Source organism: Aotus nancymaae, unplaced genomic scaffold, assembly GCF_030222135.1.
Source record: "Aotus nancymaae isolate 86718 unplaced genomic scaffold, 86718_ANA_hifiasm-v0.15.2.pri h1tg000009l, whole genome shotgun sequence".
Classification (NCBI taxonomy): Eukaryota; Metazoa; Chordata; class Mammalia; order Primates; family Aotidae; genus Aotus; species Aotus nancymaae.
The window spans coordinates 14402787-14425111 of NW_026988420.1; the positions used below are offsets into that span (position 1 = coordinate 14402787).

The 22325-nt window shown below is 43.3% G+C and overlaps 1 protein-coding gene and 1 pseudogene across 1 annotated transcript in view; both read right to left on the minus strand.

Annotated features, from left to right (window-relative positions):
• The window catches only part of SPRYD7 (SPRY domain containing 7), a 109764-nt gene that overhangs the window by 55397 nt on the left and 32042 nt on the right, over nt 1-22325 (minus strand). The gene's annotated exons all lie outside the window — the stretch shown is intronic.
• Nucleotides 18310-20904, minus strand: LOC105726709 (actin, cytoplasmic 1-like; annotated as a pseudogene).

Here is a 22325-nt window from a genome sequence, read left to right on the forward strand (position 1 = left end):
GTGGCTTAAAACAACAGAAATGTATTTTCTCACGGGTCTGGAGGCTAGAAGTCCAAAACCACAGTATCAGAAGGACTATGTTTTGCTTGAAATGTTCAGGGGAGAATCTTTCTTTGCCTCTTTCTAGCTTCTGGTGGTGGCTGTCACTCCTTGGCATTCCTTGGCTTGCAGCTGCATCACCACAACCTCTCTCTGCCTCTATAATCATGTAGCATTTCCCCTGTATGTTTCTGTGTTTACATGGCATTCCTGCTTTTCATAAAGACTCCAGTAATATTGGATTTTGGTCACCCTAATGACCCCATCCTAACTTGATTACATCTGTAAAGATCATATTCACAGGTACTGGGGGTTCAGATTTCAATATATGGTAGGGAGGGGGAGGTGGCATACTTCAATCTATAACAGAAATTGTACAAACCACAATAAAACTAAACTAAAAATCAGTAACGAAACAGCTGGAAAACCACAAAATATTTGCAAATTAATCCCACACTTCTAAATAATACATGGATCAGGTAAATATCTAGAAGAATTAAAAAACATTTTGAACTAAATAAAAATTGAAATATAACTTATCAAAACCTGTGGAATCCTCTGAAAGCAGTGCTTGGAGTGCTTAGCATTCAATGCATATATTAGAAAAGAAGAAAAATCTAAACTCAATCTGAATGTCTACCTTCAGCAGCTAAAGGAAAAAAAATTAAGCTTAAAGAAAGCAAAAGAAAAGTAACAATAAACATTAGAACATAAATCAATGGAATTGAAACCAGGAAATAATAGAGAAAATTACAGAAACCAGAATCTAGTTAAAATCAACAAACTTATAGCTGTGCTAACCAAGAAAAAGAGAAGATCTAAATCACCTGTTCTGTGTTATTTTCTGTGATGGTCAATCAGGTGTGTCCACGAGAGGAAAACAACGTTTATTATACTCACAGGTCCTAGAAATAGGAGCCATGCCATGCCATACAGTGTTACATGAAGAAGCCTTGGGGTAGTTAGTCAGGAGGCAGAAAACAGGAGCAAGAGAAAAGCCTTGACTAGAGCCTCTATTGGAGTTTCCACATGAAACGCAAGGTAGGGTAGAGTAAACAGATTAGGATTAGCTAGTATGAATAATTTCAGAGGTCCTTGGAGTATACAAGTTGTCCCTACCAGTTATCTGGTAGGTATCTCTACAATGGTTAAGACAGAGGAAGGCCTGTTGTATATGGGCCAGACAGAGGAGGTATGGCTTGATATTTAGTTTTTATGTATCAAAGCCATGCTCCCTGGATAAGACCTTTAGCTATGAATTGGCTTGCCTCAGGAGGGCGTAGTTTCTCCCAAGCCAGAAAGGATTTTTTTTAAAGATGTCAAAACATCATAATGTACAGAAAATTTAAAAATATAAGCAATATAGTACCAATATTAGAAATGGGATATAAGTCATCATTAATTGTCCCATGCAAATTAAAAGGATAATCAAGGAATACTATGAACACTATGCCCAAAAATTTGATAAAGAAGATGAAATGGAGCAATTACTTGAAAGATAAAAACTATCAAAACTCATGCAAGGAGAAATAGATAATCTGAGTAGGTAAGGACATTGAGTCAATAACCTTCCAAGAAAGAAAACACCAGTCCCAGATGGTTTCTCTGGTAAATTTTAACATACATTTAAGCAAGAAATACCAATTCTACATAATCTTTTTTTTGGAAAATAGAAGCAGAAGGAACACTTCCCAATTCATTCTTTGAATCTAGCATTACCCTAATATTAAGAGCAGTTAAAGACATTGTAGGAAAACTACAGACTGGAATCCCTTATGAATACAGATTTTTAAATCCTTAACAAAATTTTAGCCAATATAATCCAACAATGTCTCAACAGAATTATGCAACACAAGGAAGTAGGATTTATTCTCAGTATACAAGGATGGTTCAATATTCTAAAATCAATCAATGATCAATGAACTCAGCACATTAAGAGGTTAAAGAAGAAAAATTATAGGATCAATATAAATTCATGCAGCAAAAGCATTTGACAAAATCCAACACCCTTGAAGGTACCAACTCTCAGAAAACTAGGACTAGTGGGAAGTATCCTCTATTTGATAAAGAACATCCACGAAAAATCTACAGCTTAATGGTGAGAAACTGGATGTTTTCTTCCAAGATCAGGAACAACACAAACATGTCCTTTATAATCGTTATTATTTAACATTACACCTGAAGTTCTAGCTAGTGAAATAAGACAACAAAAGGAAACAGAGTATAGATAAGAAAGGAACAAATAAGCAATCCTTGTGTATAGATGACATCAATGTCTATAAAGAAAATTTAAAAACAGAAACTCCAAAAGAAGAAATAAAACTTTCCTGTAACTAATAAAATGGTAACAAACAAAATTTGTGTATACATAGAATGGACAATTTAATAGTATTCAGCCTTAGCAACAACAAAATAAATGAATGAAATTCTGAGACATGCTACTACATGAATGAACCCTGAAAACATTTTGCTAAGTGAAATAAGCCAGACATAAAAGGACAAATATTGTATAATTACACTTGTTTAAGGTGCCTACAAATGGTTTATTTATAGAGACAGAAAACAGAGTTTATCAGGGACAAGGGAGAGAGGGAAATAGGGAGTTATTTTTTCATGAGTACAGTTTCTGTTTGAGATGATGAAAAAGTTCTGAAAATGCATAATGATAATAAAATCATTGCACAACGTTGTGAATATATTACACTTAAGGCTACCAAATTGTGTATTAAAACATGGTTGACATGGTAAATTTTATGTATATTTTACAATAAAAATTTCCAATAGAGGGATATCCTACAAAATATCCAACCACCACTCCTCAAAATTGTCAAGGCAATCCAAAACAAGGCTGTGAAACTGTCACAACCAAGAGGGGCTTAAAGAGACTTGACAACTTTGTAAAGTGATTATATTAGTCTGTTTTCACACTGCTATAAAGAAATACCCAAGACTGGGTAATTTATAAGGGTAGGAGGTTTAATTGACTCAAAGTTCTGCATGGCTGGGGAGTCCCCAGGAAACTTACAATCATTGCAGAAGGGGAAGCAGGCATGTCTTACATGGCAGCAGGAGAGAGAGTGAGCATGTCAAAGAGGAAATGTCAGACACTTATAGAACTATCAGATCTCATGAGAGCTCACTCACTATCATGAGAACAGCATGAAGGACACCACTCCCATGATCCAATTGCCTCCCACCAGGTCTCTCCCTCAACATGTAGGGATTATGGGGGTTACAATTCAAGATGAGGTTTGGGTGGGAACACAAAGCCTAACCACGTCAGTGACATACTGGACCAAACCCTAGAATAGGAAAAGATATTAGGTAAAAAACAAGGAAATCTGAATAAACTACGGACTTCAGTTAATAATAATGTATTAGTAATGGCCTACTAATTGTAACAATTTAACCATATTAATGTAAGATCTTAATAATAGGGAAAACTACGTGCAGGGTATATGGGAACTCTCTCTACAATATTCTCAGTGTTTGTGCAAATGTAAAACTTCTAAAAAATTAAATCTTTTTTTAAAAAGCAAGTTAAAAGAAATTTTCTCCTTCAACAAAATTCTGAGTTAGATGCTCTGCAACCCTTCCACTGTACAACAACCAGATTCTGAAAAACAAAACAAAACAAAACACAAACTTATCTATGCATTACTGAACTTGAAGGAAGTAGGAGAAATTTCCATGTGTCCTGCTGACATCTCACCCTCAAGATCTCTGCCCCACAAATAAATGAAACCCTGTGATAGTAAGCAATTAAGAATAAAAAGTGGCTCAAACCTGTAATCCCAGCACTTTGGGAGGCTGAGGCAGGCAAATCACAAGGTCAGGAGTTCAAGAACAGCCTAGCCAATATAGTGAAACCCCATCTCTGCTAAAAATACAAAAATTAGCCTGGTGTGGTGGTGGGTGCCTGTAGTCCCAGCTACTTGGGCTGAGGCAGGAGAATCTCTTGAACCCAGGAGGTGGAGGTAACAGTGAGCCAAGGTCGTGCCACTGCACTCCAGCCTGGGCATCAGAGTGAGACTCTGTCTCAAAAAAAAAAAAAAAAAAAAAAAAGAATAAAAAGGTTAAGATGAGAAAATACCCAGGGAATTGCATTGAGAAAAAAGGGCTTATATCAACAGCAATATGGAAGAGCTAAATTTGAGACCTCTGTGCTAAGCTAAAAACTGAAAGAAGCTAAAAGTGGACTGGTAGCACCCCAAGAGTCCTACCAGATCCAAACACAGATCTTCTTCAAGAAAAGTTTCCTAGTTGAGGCCACTAGATTCCCAGGTAAAGATTAAGAAAATGTGAGTTCACCATCAAAAATCACCAGACATAAAGGAAGCAACTCATCGTGACTGTAAAATTAGAAGATATAACAAATATTTAGACCTCCAAGATATTCAGATATTAAAATTTTATCAGCTGCAAAATATAGAAAATCTATTTAGAAAGAAATAGACATAAGGGACAGAATCACAACAATGAGCCGTCAACAAGAGACCATCAGGAATGACCAGGCAAATGTGACAAGTAATCAAATGAAGCTTTTAGATATTAAACATGTTTGTTGAAAATATTCAATGAATCGGTCAAATGGCAGATTAGAAACAGAAAATTAGTAAACTATAACATATCTGAGAAAATTATTCAGAATGAACAGAGAATGTTTAAACAGTACAGATAGTCGTTAGACTGAAAAGATCTGACATATCAAAAATCAGATTACAAGAAGGATAGATTTGAAAAATTGAGAAGCAATATGAAAAAAGTTAATTCCTTAGAATTTTCCAGAATTTAGGAAAGATACAAATGTGTAAGTTCAAGAAGCACAGTGCATCACAAAGAGGATAAATTTTTAAATATATTCCTAGAGCTGTCATATATGGCAAAACACCAAAGAAAAAAAGAGATCTTTAAAGCAGGCAAGAGGAGAAAAAAGATAGATAACCTACAAAGAAGCAATTAAAGTAGGTGTTTTAATAGCTACAATGAAAGCCAATAAGGCAGTAAATAATTAGCAGAATTTGATGATAATAAACACCATTATAATGAAAATTTGGATCCAGCATGTTTGGTTATTAATGACCAATTACTCACTAATGATTGGCAGCCTTCTGTCTAGTTCTACTCTCAAACCAGGTGGGATAAACTTCTATCTTCTGAATGGATAGGGTAGGGGACATAGTAAGGTTTGGAAAGAAAAGTCAGCACTCTATCTCAGGAAACAGGGAGCCAGAGGATGACTCTTTTATTTCCAGTATTATTCTTGCCCAACCTCTTTTGATTAGACCTATTAAATGGGCCCCAGCTAAATATGAGATCACTACAATTGCTGCCACTGTTCTGGAAGTCCTAGCCAGTGAGACAGGATCCAGAACTGGCACCCTTTGACATTTATTTTGAAGGAGAAAGCCACCACCACAACCATGTGATGCCAAATCATAATCAGGATGAGCAAATATTTCAATTACAGAGCCAGACCACTGGAACTTCTAGTCAATCAGCTAGACAGGCTCAGGTAACTCATTTCTTTAATTATCACAATAAGCTCACTCTTCTTTTTACCAAGTTAAAAATATTCATCCTCAGTAATCTTATTATGAGGGGATTTTACTGTATCTTAAAAGTGATCAAATAAAATAATTTCAATTTAGAACTGTGCACTCAATCACCAATACTGTATTGTAAGATGAGGGTGAAATAAAGATATCTTTAGATAAATAAAACTTAAGAAATTTGGCACACACATAGGCCTACCAAAGGCACTTCTAAAGGACATGCTTCAGGAAGAAAAAAAAATACTAGTGAATTATTTTGAAACACCAGAAGAATGGTGAGCAAACAAGATGATAAACATGCATGTAGGTCTAAATAAACAATTTCTCTAAAAGTCCTACTAATAACAATAGCACCAAAATATGAAATGCTTAAGTATAAATCTATCAAAACATGTACCAAATCTGTATGCTGAAAACTGCAAAACATTATAAGAAAACATCACAGATAACTAAATAAACAGAAAGATATGCTGTGTTCATGGATTGGTGGACTCAATATTGTTAAGATGTCAGTTCTCTCCAATCAATATCCGAGGAAAATTTTTGTAGAAATTTATCAGCTGATTCCAATATTAGATGGAAAGACAATAGACTAAGACTAGCCAAAAGAATTTTGAGAAAGAATAATAATAGGAATGTTGAAGAATTCACAATACTGAATTTCAATACTACAGTAATTAAGATGGTGTACTTCTGATAAAAAAAAAATGCAGACACATAAATCAGAGACAGTCCAGATGTAGACCCACAAATTTTAATATGATGAAATGGAAAAAGGATAATTTTTTTCTACAAATACTGCTGGTATAATTGTAAATCCATATTTTCAAAAAGCTAATATTGATCTATATATCACATCATATAGAAAGTAATTTGACACTGTCTCATAAAGTTAGACATATACTTACAATACAACACAGCAATTTAGGTAATTACCCAAACAAATGGAAGATTGTGTCAAACACAAAAGACTATATACTGTATTATTTTACTAATACTAAAGTCTGGAAAAGGTAAAACCATATTGACTGAAACTAGATAGATAGTTGCCTAGAATTGGGAATTGGAGGAAGGCGCTCACTGCAAAGGGCCATGAGGAACTTCTGGCAATGTTCTATATCTTGATCATGGTCATGGATACCTGACCCTATGTAAATTCCAAAGCTTACTAAATGTTACACTTAAAATAGGTAAATTTTATTGTATGTAAATTATTCCTCAATCAAACTAGGGAAAAGTGAATTGGCTAAACTATTCCTCAACCTTCCTTGAATTCAGTTTGACTTACTTGAGTCATTTTTTGACTAAGAGTCATCCATGTCCACCCTTCTTCATACAATACTATTTCCTGTATCATCAACTGTTGTTCAGCCTTTAATAAGAGTGCACCACTATTTTCTCCAGAATTTTCTTCCATGCCTCTAACACCCATTCTACAAGTTTTGATGTAAATGTTCAAGCAATGATGATCATATTACTTTTGCTGCTTACCTGACTATAAGATGCCTTCTGACTTCAGATATATTAAAACGTGAAGACAATGTACATCTTAGAATGGAAATGTGATAGAAGGAAACCAGGTTTAAATACTGATGAAATGAACTTTTTAATTATTATGTAATAATCTCTTTATCTTCAGTAATGCTTTTTGATTGTCAATGTTACCTGATATAAATATAACTAACATGATATTCTTTTGATTTTGCTGGTATATCTTTTCCCCACCTTTTTACTTTGAGAGATCAACCTTGCCTTTACAATTAAAGGGCTCTAGAGAACTAGTGTTGGTGTTCAGCAGTGTGTATGATATCTGGTGGAGGTAGATATTTGACGGAGTAGTAACAATACCTGTAAGATAAGACTTGTTTATAAGTAAACAAGATACACCTCCAGGGATCCCCAGAGATACTTGAGGAACATTGCAGAAGTGGTTAATGTCCTCTGCAAGCACATGGAGCAAAAGCCACTGACATCTGAGTATTAATGTAATAATGATTCCTGTCTCTGTCCTCAATTGACTTTATTCAGAATACATATACAACATATAAAAATGACTTAAAAGCCAGGAAAAATTCTACTAACATGTTAGCCTGGATTATCACAAATAATCAAATCTATATGTTCTATTTCACTGCAATTAACATATATTACCTTTGGAGTATTTATAACACTAAAAGTAAAATGAGAGAAATATAAGATAACCCATCTAAAGTATAATGGAAAGATTGGGCAATAGGCAGACTGGAAATAAAGGCCTCTACATTTGGCAAGAAAGAAGTCACTGATGGGCTCAGGAAAGATATTTATAGTAAAGTACAAGAACTAGGAGCCATATTAAAGGGAAATGAGTGAAAATCAATTACTCTCAACAATACATTTGAGGAATTTGGGGCCAAAGGGTAGTTGCATATTTCTTTTGAATCAGTCCATATCCAAAAATCTAAGGCTTAGGCTTGCCCAACTAAATTGCCTCATGCTAATTTCTTTCTGTATATCACTTTAAATTTTTACCTTGTCATCTCTTTTTATCAGATTGTTTTCACAATCTGATAAAAGGTCAAGAGAGTCCTGTCACACAACATGGTCCAGATACTCACTTTGACACCCACTGACCATATGGTCTGAACTGCTCTGACAATCCATTTCCCCTATTCTGGCTCCTGCCACCTCTCCAGCAACCTCAACACCCCACTCTGAGTTCTTCCAGAACATCATTCAGGCAGTCACTCACTCATTTATTTTTTCAATCAGTGAATATAATTGAGCACCTGCTGTGAACTTGAGGTTGGAAAACCAGCAGTGAACACTGTATAAAGTTATCTCGGTTTCTCCTGACAGCCTTGCTTAAGCAGTTCCTTGTGTTTCGAATGCTCTTTTCTGGCTAACTCCCACCAACCCTCAGGTACCATCTCTCCCAGGAAGGGCACCTCCCACCACTATCCCCCAGATGTGGCCAATAACTGAAGGCAGAGCTGTAGAAGCTTAACCACAGACCTGTAAGCAAGAAATAACTGCTAGTGTAAGCTGCTGAGAGTTGGGGGGCTATTTGTTACACAGCATCATTGCAGCAAAAGCTGACCACAATACAAACAGGGAAGTTCTAGCTTCAAGCTTCAGGACTGGGACATTGTGAATCAACACTTAGTGTTTCTAGCCAGGGTGGGCCAATGCTAAGCAGATGTTCTCAGAAGAGACAAAGTCTGAGATTGAGGGAGACCTGGGTGTGAGTCCTTGCTTTGTCATGCAGGGATAGTAAAAAGCCTAGTGATTAAAAACCACATTCTCTGGAATCAAGTTGCTTCGGTGCAAATCCCAGTGCTGCCACTTATAAGCCATGTAACCTGGGACTAGTTCCTTAACTTTGGGGCCTCAGTTTCCTCATCTGTGAAATGGAAATGATTCTAGTACCAGCCCCACAGGGGCATTAAGTTGCTTCAGTAAGCTAATATATGTGATGTGCTATGAGCTGCTACTTTTCAGTCATTGTGGGTGAGCTTGGCTTGGCAACTTTACTTCCAGAACCTTGTCATGTATCCAGCGTACTTTATGTTCTTTGGATTATTAGAAACTCTAGCTGTCATGTTGTAGCTTTCTAGGCACCAAAACCTTGCAGTGCTGCCTCCTTAGCAACTGCAAGCATAGACTCTGGAGTTGGACACACTCAAGTTCTAATTTGGTGACCTTGGGCAACTGATTTAACTCTCTTCACTCATCTGTAAAATGACATCAGTAACTTCACATGCCTCTGAGGGTACGGTGAGAATCAAATGAAAGTGTATTTTTTGCAGAAGCACTTAGCACAGCCTCTGGATCGTAGATGGTGTTATTGGCTCTTCTTAGAGAGAGGTGACCTGAGAGCCATCTGCTTCTAGGCATAAGTCTGCAGGGAGGGTGTGACCAGAGCAATCCACTCTTGCCAGTAGGACCCTTTGAGCCTTTTTCCCCAAGGGTGGCAAAAGCCAGGCACAGAGAATCAGCAAAGCCCACCTAGTACCTCCTTCTCTATCTCCTAGCTGTCTGGCTTGATCCAGAAGACCTATGAGGGCCCCCTTCTCGTGCAGAAGCTCCTGGTTGGAACCCATCTCTACAATGGCCCCATCTGCCAGCACCATGATCCAATCAGCCTGAGGCAGGATGTGGAGAGCGTGGGTCACGAGAATCTGTGTCTGGGCAGGGAAGGGTTAGAAGTTAACACACATGTGGCCACGTTCCATGGCTCATGTCTGTAATCTCAGCACTTTGGGAGGCCAAGGCAGGTGGATCACTTGCGGCCAGGAGTTCAAGAACAGCCAGGTCACCATGGCTAAGCCCTGTCTCTACTAAAAATACTAAAATGAGCTTGGTATGGTGGCACACACCTGTAGTCACAGCTACTTTGGTAACTGAGGCATGAGAATCACTTGAAACTGTGAGGCAGATGTTGCAGTGGGCTGAAATTGCACCATTGCATTCCATCCTAGGTGATGGAGCAAGAATCCATCAAAAAGAAGAAAGGAAGGAAGGGAGGGAGGGAGGAGAAAGGGAGAGAGAGGAAGAGGGAGGGAGGGGAAGGGAAAGAGGAATGAAGGGAAGGGGAAAGAAAGTAAGAAAAGAAAAGTTACACACATGGGCTTGGCCAGCCTCCTGGAGCAGGTGGCAGGGGTGCAAGTATTGTCCCTGGACTCAGAGTAGGGAGAGCTCCCGTTCTTGTGCTCCTGCCATCTTTCTTGAAAATAGCATTTCTAAATAGAGAAACAGAGGGGACTCCTTCAGCCTATCTCAAGAAGACAAGGAGTCCATCTGACCCAGGCCAATCATCCAAGGCAGAGCTGTAGTAGTTAAACCACAGACGCATAAGCAAGAAACAGCTGCTGTTGTAAGCTGAGGGAATCTGAGGGGTTGTTTGTTATGTAGCATCATCACAGCAAAAGCTGACCAATACAAAGAGGAAAATTGGACTCAAGTGGAAGGGGGTGGTGAGAGAAACTTGGGTTAGGACTGGATGCTAAGGGCATCCTCTGCCTTTGCCCTGTGCCCTCTGACACATGTTCCCAAACTTATTGTTCCCTGGAGTAGCCCACCAGGCCTGATGACCTGGTTGAAGATGTGCTGGCTGACGTGGGCGTCCAAAGCCACCAGGGGGTCATCCAGAAGGTACACAGCTCCCTTTCTGTACACAGCCTGGGTGAGGCTCAGCTGTTGCTTCTGGCTCCTGAGAGATTCATGCCCTGTGGCCACAAAAGGAACAGTGTCCTGAGTCTGCATATACAGGGTGAAACTGGGGAGCCCAGGCAGGAGCAGGTTGGGGCACATCTGCCCATCAGGGTGAGGTGTAGCTCCCTATGTCTATCCCCTTGGGACATGCTCAGCTTCAAAGGCACTCAATCTCAAGCCAGCATCCCCTTCATCCTTACCAGCCTCACTTCTCCCCTTCCCAGCACGCTTCCTGGAGGAGTTACCTGAGCTTCCCAAGCTACTCTGTCTCCTACTCATTCTCAAATATCCATTTGAGTCCAACTTCTGTTCTCTTTCTCCACTGAGACCACCTTTAATGAGGACACCATTCATTTCCCTATTCCATGATCCAGTGGTAAAGTACTACTTTTTTTATTTTAAATTTTAATTGATTTGTTTTAGTTTTTATTGATATGTAATAGTTGTACCTATTTGAGGGGCACAGGTGATATTTTGAGACCTGTAGAGCAGTGGTCCCCAACCTTTTTGGCACCAGGGATCGGTTTTGTAGAAGACAACTTTTCATGGACCTGGAGTCAGGGGGGTGGTTTCAGGATGATTCAAGCACATTACATTTATTGTGCACTTCACTTCTATTATTATTATTTATTGAGATGGAGTTTTGCTCTTGTCACCCAGGCTGGAGTGGAATGGCATGATCTTGGCTCACTGCAACCTCTGCCTCCTGGGTTCAAGCAATTCTCCTGCCTCAGCCTCCTGAGTAGCTGGCATTACAGGTGCCTGCCACCACACCTGGCTGATTTTTTGTATTTTTAGTAGAGATGGTGTTTCACCATGTTGGCCAGGCTGGTCTCAAACTCCTGACCTCAGGTTATCTGCCCGCCTCACCCTCCCAAAGTGCTGGGATGATAGGCATGAGCCATTGTGCCTGGCCTGCTTCTATTATTATTACATTGTAAAATATAACAAAATACTTACACAACTCACCATAATATAGAATCAGTGAGAGCCTCAGCTAGTTTTGCTGAAACTAGATGGTCCCTCTGGGGGCAATGGGAGACTGTGATAGATCATCAGGCATTAGATTTTTATAAGAAGCATGCAGCTGCAGGGCATGGTGGCTCATGCCTGTAATCCCAGCACTTTGGGAGGCCAAAGCATGTGGATCATGAGGTCAGGAGTTTGATACCAGCCTGGCCAACATGGTGAAACCCCATCTCTATTTAAAAAAATATAAAAATTAGCCATGCGTGGTGGTACATGTCTGTAATCCCAGCTACTCAGGAGACCGAGGCAGGAGAATGGCCTGAACCCAAAAAGCAGAGGTTGCAGTGAGCCAAGAATGTGCCACTGTACTCCAGCCTGGCAACAGAGCAAGACTGCATCTCAAAAAAGAAGAAGAGGAAGAAGAAGAAGAAGGAGGAGGAGGAGGAGGAGGAAGAGGAGGAGGAGGAGGAGGAGGACAAGAACAAGAACAAGAAGCAGCAGCATGCAGCTGAGATCCCTCGCATGTGCTGTTTACAGTAGGGTTTGTGCTCCTATGAGACTCTAACACTGCCACTGATCTAGAGGTGGAGCTTAAGTGGTGATGTGAACAATAAGGACTGCCTGTAAACACAGATGAAGCTTCACATGCCTGCCCCCTGCTCACCTGCTGTGCTGCCTGTTCAGTTCCTAACAGGCCTCAGACTGGTACTGATCCATGGCCAGGGGGTGTGTAGACCTCTGATGTAGACAGTATGTAATGATCATATCAGGGTAACTGAAATAGTCATCACCTCAAACATTTATCTTTTGCATTGAGAACATGACAATCCTTGTCTTCTAGCTATCTTGAAATTTACAAATAAATTCTCATTCACTATGATTTCCCTTGTGTACTACTGATTACTAGCACTTATTCCTTCTATCTAGGACTTCTTGTCTTTTATACATTCCTTTTTTAAATTATTTTTGTTTATTTTTGAGACAGAGTCTCGCTCTTTCATCCATGCTGGAGTGCAGTGGCATGATCTTGACTCACTCCAACCTCCACCTCCTGGGTTCAATCGATTCTGATTCAGCCTCCCGTGTAGCTGGGATTACAGGCACACACCACCATGCCTGGCTAATTTTCGTACTTTTAGTAGAGATGGAGTTTCACCACGTTGGGCAGACTGGTCTCGAACTCCTGACTTCAAGCAATCCACTTGCTTTGGCCTCCCCAAGTGCTGGGACTACAGGCATGAGCCACCGCATGCGGCCATTCATTCATTCTTTTTTTTTTCTCTCTGTAATCTAGACTCAGATGATACATTCATTCATTCTTACATTAACTCATTCCACTAATAACTACTGCCTGGTTATCATATCCCAGTCAGGGTTCTAGGCTTTGGGGAAACAACAATGAATGAAACAAAGTTTCTGCTATCTGAATGGATCCGTCATTCTAATGATGGGGAGAGAGACAGGCAATCCATAAACAAACCAGTAACACAGACAGCACATCAGGTGGAAAGCACTATGAAGAATAAATACTAAGGCAGGTGCAGCCAGGTGCAGTGGCTCATGCCTGTAATCTCAGCACCTTGGGAGGCCTAGGTGAGTGGATCACTTGAGGTTAGGAGTTCAAGATCAGCCTGGCCAACATGGTGAAACCCCATTTTTACTAAAAGCACAAAAATGGTGGCACCTGCCTTTAATCCTAGCTACTCAGGAGGCTGAGGTGGGAGTGTTGCTTGAACTTGGGAGGCGGAGGCTGCAGTGAGCTGAGATTGTGCAACTGCACTCCAGCCTGGGGAACACAGCAAGACTCTGTCTCAAGAAAAAAAAGGAAAGGAAAGGAAATGAAAAATGAAAGGAAAGGAAAGGAAAGGAAAAGCAGGTGTGGGTGTAAGGCGCACTAGCAGGAGCAGGGTTGCAGTGCTGGTGGTGGATAAAGTAATCAGGGAAGACTTCTCTGTGAATGTGATAGAAGTGAGGGATGAGCCCTGGGGACTCCTGGGGAGAGATTTCCAACAGTGGGAACAGCAGGTGCAAAGGTCCTGGGGACAGAGTGTGCTGCGGGGTATCAGGGAACATCACAGAGACTCTGGAGGCTTGAGTGAAGTCAGGAGATGATGATGGGAGATGGGGATGATGGATACCAGAGCAAGGTGACAGGGACTTTGCCAGGGATCATCACGACTTAGGCTTTGACTCTGAGGGAAATGGGAGATGACCTGAGGTCAGGAGTTTGAGATGAGCCTGGCCAACATGGTGAAACACTGTCTCTACTAAAAATATAAAAATTAGCCAGGTGTGGTGGCATGCGCCTATAATCCCAGCTACTCAGGAGGCTGAGGCAGGAGAATTTCTTGAATGTGGGAGGGGGAGGCTGCAGAGAGCCAAGATTGCACCACTGCACTCCAGTCTGTGCAACAGAGTGAGACTCTATCTCAAACACACACACACACACACACACACACTCACACACACACACACACACACACACACACAAGCGGCGGGCTGGATTTGGCCTGGGGGTCACAGTTTGCCAGCTCCTGCCCAATCCATAGCTCCAGATGCATATATCCTGTGTCTTGGACATCTCTGTCCAGGCCCTTTGGTGAGGCCCAGAGAAGGGAAGCAATTAGCTCAATGTCACACAGCAAGGCAGGGCAGAGTAAGACAGGAGTCTAGCCATCTCACTCTCAGTTGTCAGACAGACCCTCACAGCCAATCCCTACCACAACTCCTTGCCTCTCTCTTTGTTGAGAGATGAATCATTTCTATTTATTAATTAATGATTATTTATTGAGTACCTAGTATGTGCTTGACCCTTAGCTGAGCCCTTCTCCCCTACTTCCCCTGACCACTCCCTGCATTTCTCCATCATACTGTCCATGATGAGTCAGGGACCAAAATGACCCCCAATTGCAATGCCTCCCTGACCCAAAAGACCCCAAGACTCTCACCTGCTCCCCAATTGAAGTGTGGACTCCCGCAGGGAAGCTGTCCACATCTGGCTGCAGGGCACAGGCCTCTAGGACTCTCTCCAGCCAGGCTGGGTCCAGGTTCTGCCTGAGGCACACTTTCTCCACCACAGAGGTGTTCTGCACCCAGGCCTCCTGGAGCATGTAGGCCACCAAACACTAAAACACAACTTACTTTGGTCACAGAAAGATGATGGGGACAGAGGTATGACAGGTTTTGAGGAGCAGTGGGAGCTGAGCTCTCGGTGGGTGGGTGTGGAGAGAATGAATGAAAGTGAGCTTGGCTGGGATGGGGCGGGGTGGAAAGGCAGCAAGGAAAGGGGACTTTCAGGATGATGGGGACATCCTAGCAGACAGGCAGGGGGTGGCCTCGCTTTGATGCTCACAAACCCCTCCACTTTGACAGCTCCCCAAAGAGGACGGAGAGCAGGGAGTACTTCCCTGTTCCCACTGGACCGACTACAGCCAGGAAACAGCCCTGGGACATGGTGAGCTTTATTCTCTCAGTGCAAGAAAGGAGACATGACCTTGGTTAGGGCCCAGCCCCCATCTTTGAGGAAGGGTGAGCCCCAGATGGAGCCAAGCTTTCCTGCTCTGGGAGTCTAAGGGCACCTGAGAGGCTGTTCTTTTCGCAGTCCTTGTCTGGCTATTTGAGTAACCATCCTGTGCACATCTGTGCATATGCGGATGCATACACAGACACAAAGTGTGCACACATGCATGCACATTTGCACACTCATACAAGCATGCTAGCATGCACAGCAACACACACAATATGGGCACACATCCACACAGACAAGCGCATGTGCATACCCAAGCAATCCATGCTCACACACATACATGTGTGCACACATGCACACCATGCATACACATGCATGCACGATCACCCACGTGCACACACAGAGTTGGCAGTAGCCTGAGGGTTTCACCAGCCTGGCCTCCTGCCTTGGCTCTTGCAATAAATAGGCTCTTTCCTCCCCTCCCTGCCCCTGCTCTTGGTCCCGCCCCACTCCTGTCCATGTCCCACAGCCTATCCTCCATTCCGTGACCAGAGGGATTTGTTAAAACCCAAGTCGGCAGTGGCTCATGCCTGTAATCCCAGTATTTTGGGAGGCTGTGGTGGGCGGATCACCTGAGTTTGGGAGTCCGAGACCAGCCTGACCAATATGGAGAAACTTTGTCTTTACTAAAACTACAAAAATTAGCTGGGTGTGATGGTGGGTGCCTGTAATCCCAGCTACTCAGGAAGCTGAGGCAGGAGAATTGCTTGAACCAGGAGGTGGAGGTTGCAGTGAGCTGAGATCACACCACTTCACTCCAGCCTGGTAACAGAGCGAGACTGCATCTCAAAAAACAAACAAACAAAAAACTCAAGTCAGCTCTTAACACTTCCCAGCTAAACCCGTCAGCACTCCCATTTCACTCAGGGTCAAAGCTAAAGTCCTGATGATCATGAACGACGTCCCGGCTCCTTCCACTCTGTGCCTCAGCTGCTCTTCCTTGGCCACGCTGACCTCCTTGCTGTTTCTTGAACACAATAGGTCAGTGGTTCTCAACTGAGGATGACTGCATCCCTCAAGAGTCATTTGGCAAGATCTAGAGATATTTTTGGATGTCACAACTGGTAGGGGGTGCTGCTGGCATCTAGTGGGTAGAGACTGGGGGTCCGCTAAACATCCCACAATGCAGAGGACAGAACCCAACAATAAAGTTTCAGCCCAAAATATCAACCATGCTGAGGTTGGAAAACCCAAGTCCAGGCATACTCCTGACCCAGGACCTTTGCATATGCCATTCCCATTGCCTAGAAGGCTCTTCTCCCACACCAGGCACAGTGGTTCATGCCTGTAATCCCAGCACTTTGGGAGATGAGGCAGGTGGATCACTTGAGATTGGGAGGCGGAGACCAGCACAGCCAACATAGTGAAATCCCATCTCCACTAAAAATACAAAAATAAGCTGGGTGTGGTGGTGTGTGCCTGTAATCCCAGCTACTCAGGAGGCTGAGGCTGGAGAATTGCTTGAACCCAGGAGGTGGAAGTTGCAGTGAGCCGAGATCGTGCCATTGCACCCTAGCTTGGGTGACAGAGCAAGACTCTGTTTCCAAAAAAAAAAAAAAAAAAAAAAAAAGCTCTTCTCTCAGACACCTGCATAGTTCACTGTCTTTTCTTATGATGTCAGCTCAAATGCCAAGCCGTCCCTCACTAGGCATGCCATCGTGCTCTGTCCTCCTGCCCTGGCTTCCTGTTTGGGCCTCATCTCTAACAGCACGTCACCCCAAGAAAGCAGGGCCCTTGTCTGTTTCTTTCACCCAATCCCCAGTACCTAGAACAGAGCATGGCCCATAGCAAGTGCTCCATCAATGAAGTGAGTGAATGACAACCAATACAAATACTGCCCAGGACATATTCTCTCCCTTCTTATGGAGTTTCAGGGCTGGCTGAGATTTTTGGCCACAAAGACCAAGCCATAGAGTTGGGGGCTGTAGACGATAATGATCTGGGACTGATATATGTGGCACAGAAGTGAGCAAATCTGATGAGGTTGAACCATGGAGCTCCTCAGCCAGCCCTACCTTGGCAATGTCTTGGCCAGCCTGGGAGCAGAGGGGTGTCTCCGCTGATGGGGACACTCAGATGCCCTGGTCCCCATCTGCAGGAGGTGCAGGAGCATCCTGGGAAGCTTCCTGGCAGAGCCCCGGCCCAACTTAACCCACCCTCCCATCCCAGGCTGGAAACCTGCACCACCCCTCAGGTGGAAGGCGGCAGGAGCCCCACGCAATTTCTCCCTAAAAACATGAGGCTGGTTTCCATGGGTGTCATTCTGTACATGTGGAGGCAGGGAGGGCTTTCCTGGCACTGGGCGATGGTGGCACCATGTATCGTGATGCAATCCTTCTTGACAGCTGCAGGGCACAAGAGGCCAGTTACAGGAGACCCCTGACCTGGCCAGCCTCTGCATTGGAGAGGCCAGAGGCAGAAGCTGCAGCAGGAAATCTCTCCCACTGAACAAACCGTCCTGATACTCGCTGGCTCGTGTGTGACCCTGCAGGGGTCTTGTTCTTTCCATGTCCCATGGCTAACAATCCAGGAGAAGGCAAACCATGGCCCAGAGACCAAATCCTGCCTACTGCCTACTCTTATCAATAAAGTTTCATTGGAACACAGTCAAATCCATTCATTTCTATATTTCATGTTTTGAGCAGTTGTGGCAGAAATGGTCTGGCCCACTAGCCTAAAATATGCACAATCTGGTCATTTATGAAAAGGTTAATTAACTTCTGATATAAATTATCATCTAATCCTAGTCTTCCCGGAGAGCAAAGGGGGTGTTATTAATTTTACCGTGGCCAGGCATCGTGTCTCATGCCTGTAATCCCAGCACTTTGGGAAGCCGAGGTGGGCGGATCACTTGAAGTCAGGAGTTTCAGACCAGCCTGGCCAACATGGCAAAATCCTATCTCTAACAAAAAGCATGAAAATTAGCCAGGTGTGGTGGCAGGCACCTGTAATCACAGCTACTCGAGAGGCTAAGGCAGGAGAATTGCTTGAACCTGGGAGGTTGCAGTGAGCCGAGATTGCGCCACTCACTGCACTTCAGCTTGGAAGACAGAGTGAGACTCCATCTCAAATAATAGTAAATACTTACTAGAATATATATTATATATTTACTTTTAAATTATGTAACTATAATAATTATTATAACCATTATAATCAATAATAAATATTTCACTGTGACAAGTGTAATTAGATTAGTGGTTCTTGATCCTTAACACATAGTTAGAGTCTCCTGAAAGATTTTCTAAAACTCAAAGCTCTCATGGCTCAGCCCAGATCCATTAAATCCATTCTCACAATCAGCTGCTGTGATGATTGATATGCCCATTTTGCAGATGGGCCATTCTCCTTAGGAGAAGTGGGGTGGCTTTTGGAAGGGCAAGGGACTTCCTGTAACAATGCATCTCACGATATTTGGAATGACTTAAATAAAACAATGTACACAATCAAGTCCTCGGCCACATTGTAGAACTTTGGGGGATGCTCGCTCCAACCGACTGCTGTCACCTTCACCGTTCCAGTTTTTAAATCCTGAGTCAAGCCAAACAAAACAAAACAAATAAACAAATAAAGTCATGCCAATCTCGTTTTCTGCGCAAGTTAGGTTTTTTCAAGAAAGGGTATAACGCAACTAAGTCACAGTCTGCCTAGAAGCATTTGCGGTGGATGATGGAGGGACTGGGCTCGTCGTATTCCTGCTTGCTGATCCACATCTGCTGGAAGGTGGACAGCAAGGATGGAGCTCCATCCTGGTGGAGCCACCGATCCACAGGGAGTACTTGCACTCGGGAGGAGCAACGATCTTGATCTTCATTGTGCTGGGTGCCAGGGCGGTGATCTCCTTCTGCATCCTGTCAGCGATGCCAGGGTACATGGTGGTATGGCCAGACAGCACTGTGTTGGCGTACAGGTCTTTGTGGATATCCATGTCACATTTCATGACGGAGTTGAAGGTAGTTTTATGGATGCCACAAGATTCCATGCCCAGGAAAGAAGGCTGGAAGAGCACCTCAGGGCAGCAGAACCGCTCGTTGCGTGATGGTGATGACCTGCCCATCGGGCAGCTCATAGCTCTTCTCCAGGGAGGAGCTGGAGGCAGTCATGGCCATCTCCTGCTCGAAGTCCAGGGCGATGTAGCACAGCTTCTCCTTGATGTCACGCACGATTTCCCACTCAGCCGTGGTGGTGAAGCTGTAGCCGCGCTCAGTGAGGATCTTCATGAGGTAGTCAGTCAGGTCCCGGCCAGCCAGGTCCAGACGCAGGATGGCGTGGGGGAGGGCACAGCCCTCATAGATGGGCCCAGTGTGGGTGACCCAATCACTGGAGTCCATCACGATGCCAGTGGTACGGCCAGAGGCGTACAAGGAAAGCATGGCCTGGATGGCCACATACGTGGCTGGGGTGTTGAAGGTCTCAAACGTGATCTGGGTCATCTTCTCATGGTTGGCCTTGGGGTTCAGGGGGGCCTCAGTAAGCAGTACGGGGTGCTCCTCAGGAGCCACACACAGCTCAGATGTAGATGTAAGGCTAGTTGCCTCACTGGGAGCCGAATGGACACGCCCTTCTCTCTCTGCGCCTGAAAACTATGTCACCATTCTGAGCGCATTACTTAGCATTTGCCCTCTCCACATGGGCTCCCCGCACCCATTTCCACATTCCAATCTCAGTCCTGCACCCGCTGAAATTTTGAAAATCCCGCCAAAGACCTACCCTACAGCAGCTTGCCCCGTACATCCTTGACCAGCCCCTTGCCAGTAGCCCAGTCCCTTCATAACCAATGAAACTACCTCCTCTTTGTTTCCCTGCAGCCGATCAGCTACCTCCACTCCCTATAAAGCCCTACGCCCCAAGAAGAGAAGCATGACTTCTTTGGCCCCTTTCCAGGACCATAGAACCTCGCCCAGGAGCTGAATAAATTGGCTTTTAATTTCCTTACTCTGGTCTCTGTTTCCTCCTTTAACTCAGCGGGAAATCTTACAGTAGAAAGTGTGGTGCCAGATCTTCTCCGTGTCGTCCCAGTTGGTGACAATGCTGTGCTCAATGGGGTACTTCAGGGTCAGGATGCCTCTGTTGCTCTGGGCCTTGTCACCCACGTAGGAATCCTTCTGACCCATGCCCACCATCACGCCCTGGTGCCTGGGGTGCCCTACGATGGAGCAGAAGACGGCCCGGGGAGCATCATCACCCACGAAGCTGGCCTTGCACATGCCGGAGCTGTTGTCAACAAGTGCAGCAATATCATCATCCATGGTGAGCTGGTGGCGGGTGTGAACGGGCGACAGAATGACAACGGCGAGGCTCTGTGCTCAAGGGGTGGACGCGGTCTTGGCATTCACAATGATGCTTTTTTCTAGTTTGACCAAAACGTTGCCATGCTTATCATCTTGGACTTTCTGCATGAGGACAAGGACCAAGTCTGTTAGAGCAGGAGTCCCCAACCCTGAGCTCACAGACTGGTACCAGTCTGCAGCCTCTCAGGAACTGGACCATACAGCAGGAGGTGAGAGGAGGACTGGCAAGCATTGTGTCACCTGTGTTTATAGCCACTCCCCATCATGTGCATCACCGCTTGAACTCCGCCTCCTGTCAGATCAGCAGCAGCATTAGATTCTCATAGAAGCATGAACCCTATTGTTAACTGAGCATGCGAGGGATCTGGGCTGCATGCTCCTTATGAGAATCTAATGTCTGATGGTCTGTCACTGTCTCCCATCACCTCCAGATGGGACCGTCCAGTTGCAGGAAGACAATCTGAAATCATTATTTTATTACATATTACAATGTGATAATAATAAATGTACAATAAATGTAATGTGTTTGAATCATCCCAAATCCATGCACCCTACCCCGGGCCATAGAAAAACTGTCTTCCACAAAACCAGTCCCTAGTGCCAAAAAGCTTGCGGACCACTGTGTTAGCATGTTCCCAACAGCGTCTTTAGGTATTGAACTCAACCATCTGCACCTCTAACTTTCACAGAGATGGGAGGGAGGCTGAAATTTCAAATCCTCTAATGACAAGGTTGGTTTCTTTGGCAACCAGCCCCACTGAGGCTGTCCGGGTGCCCCCAGCCATCAGCCATCTCATTAGCATACAAAGACACATTACTTCATACATTACAAATGTATGAGGTGCTCTGCCTCAGTACACTGGGGCAGAGACCACACATAAACTCCTCTAATGTTCCAGTAACCCACAGAATGGAAGAAAAAAACTGCACAGTAGATACTTCATAAGTGTCTGTTATCCAAAATGTATAAATAACTTTCACAACTCAACAACAAAGACAATCCAATCTAAAAACTAACGAAGCACTTTAATACACACTTCACCAGCAAGCACTTGAGAGATGATTAACATCATTAGTCATAATTAAAACCATAAAGATACCCCTTAACTCACACTAGACTAGTTATACTAAAAAAAACAGTGTTGACAAAGATGTGCCGAAACTTGAACTATTAAACACTGCTTGTTACTTGTTACAATATGAAATGGTGCAGCATATGTGTCAAATAATTTGGAGTTTCTTCAAACACTTACAAATAGATTTACTGTATGACTCAGTGATTCCATTCCTAGGTATATACCCCAAAGACCTGAAAACAGGTGTTCAAACAAAAACTTGTATGCTCTTTAAATGTGTCAAGATCAAAAATATGCAGGAAAGTCTTGGGAACAGTGCCAGGGAAACTGGATCAGAATGAAAAAACACATTATACTCCCAGGTGGGGCAGGAGGTAAAAGTGAAATGAGTTTGTGAACTGAATTATCACGTAGGAACCATGCTGATTTCCTGATCTAGGGGTTATGTGGTGGTAACCTGGGAGAGTTTCCATGCTTTGGGTAAAATATACCGGAGTATTCTGTGGGACGCTGCAAATCTGGTACAGCAATAACTGCTGGGGACTCTAAGAAAAGAAACAGGTTATATTTTGCATTGCTACTGGAAGTTTCCTAGAAGCATGACATTATTAAAAAGTAAATTCCTCTTTAAAACAACCATATCAATACTGTGCCAGAAAAGCAGAAACATCATCAAAAT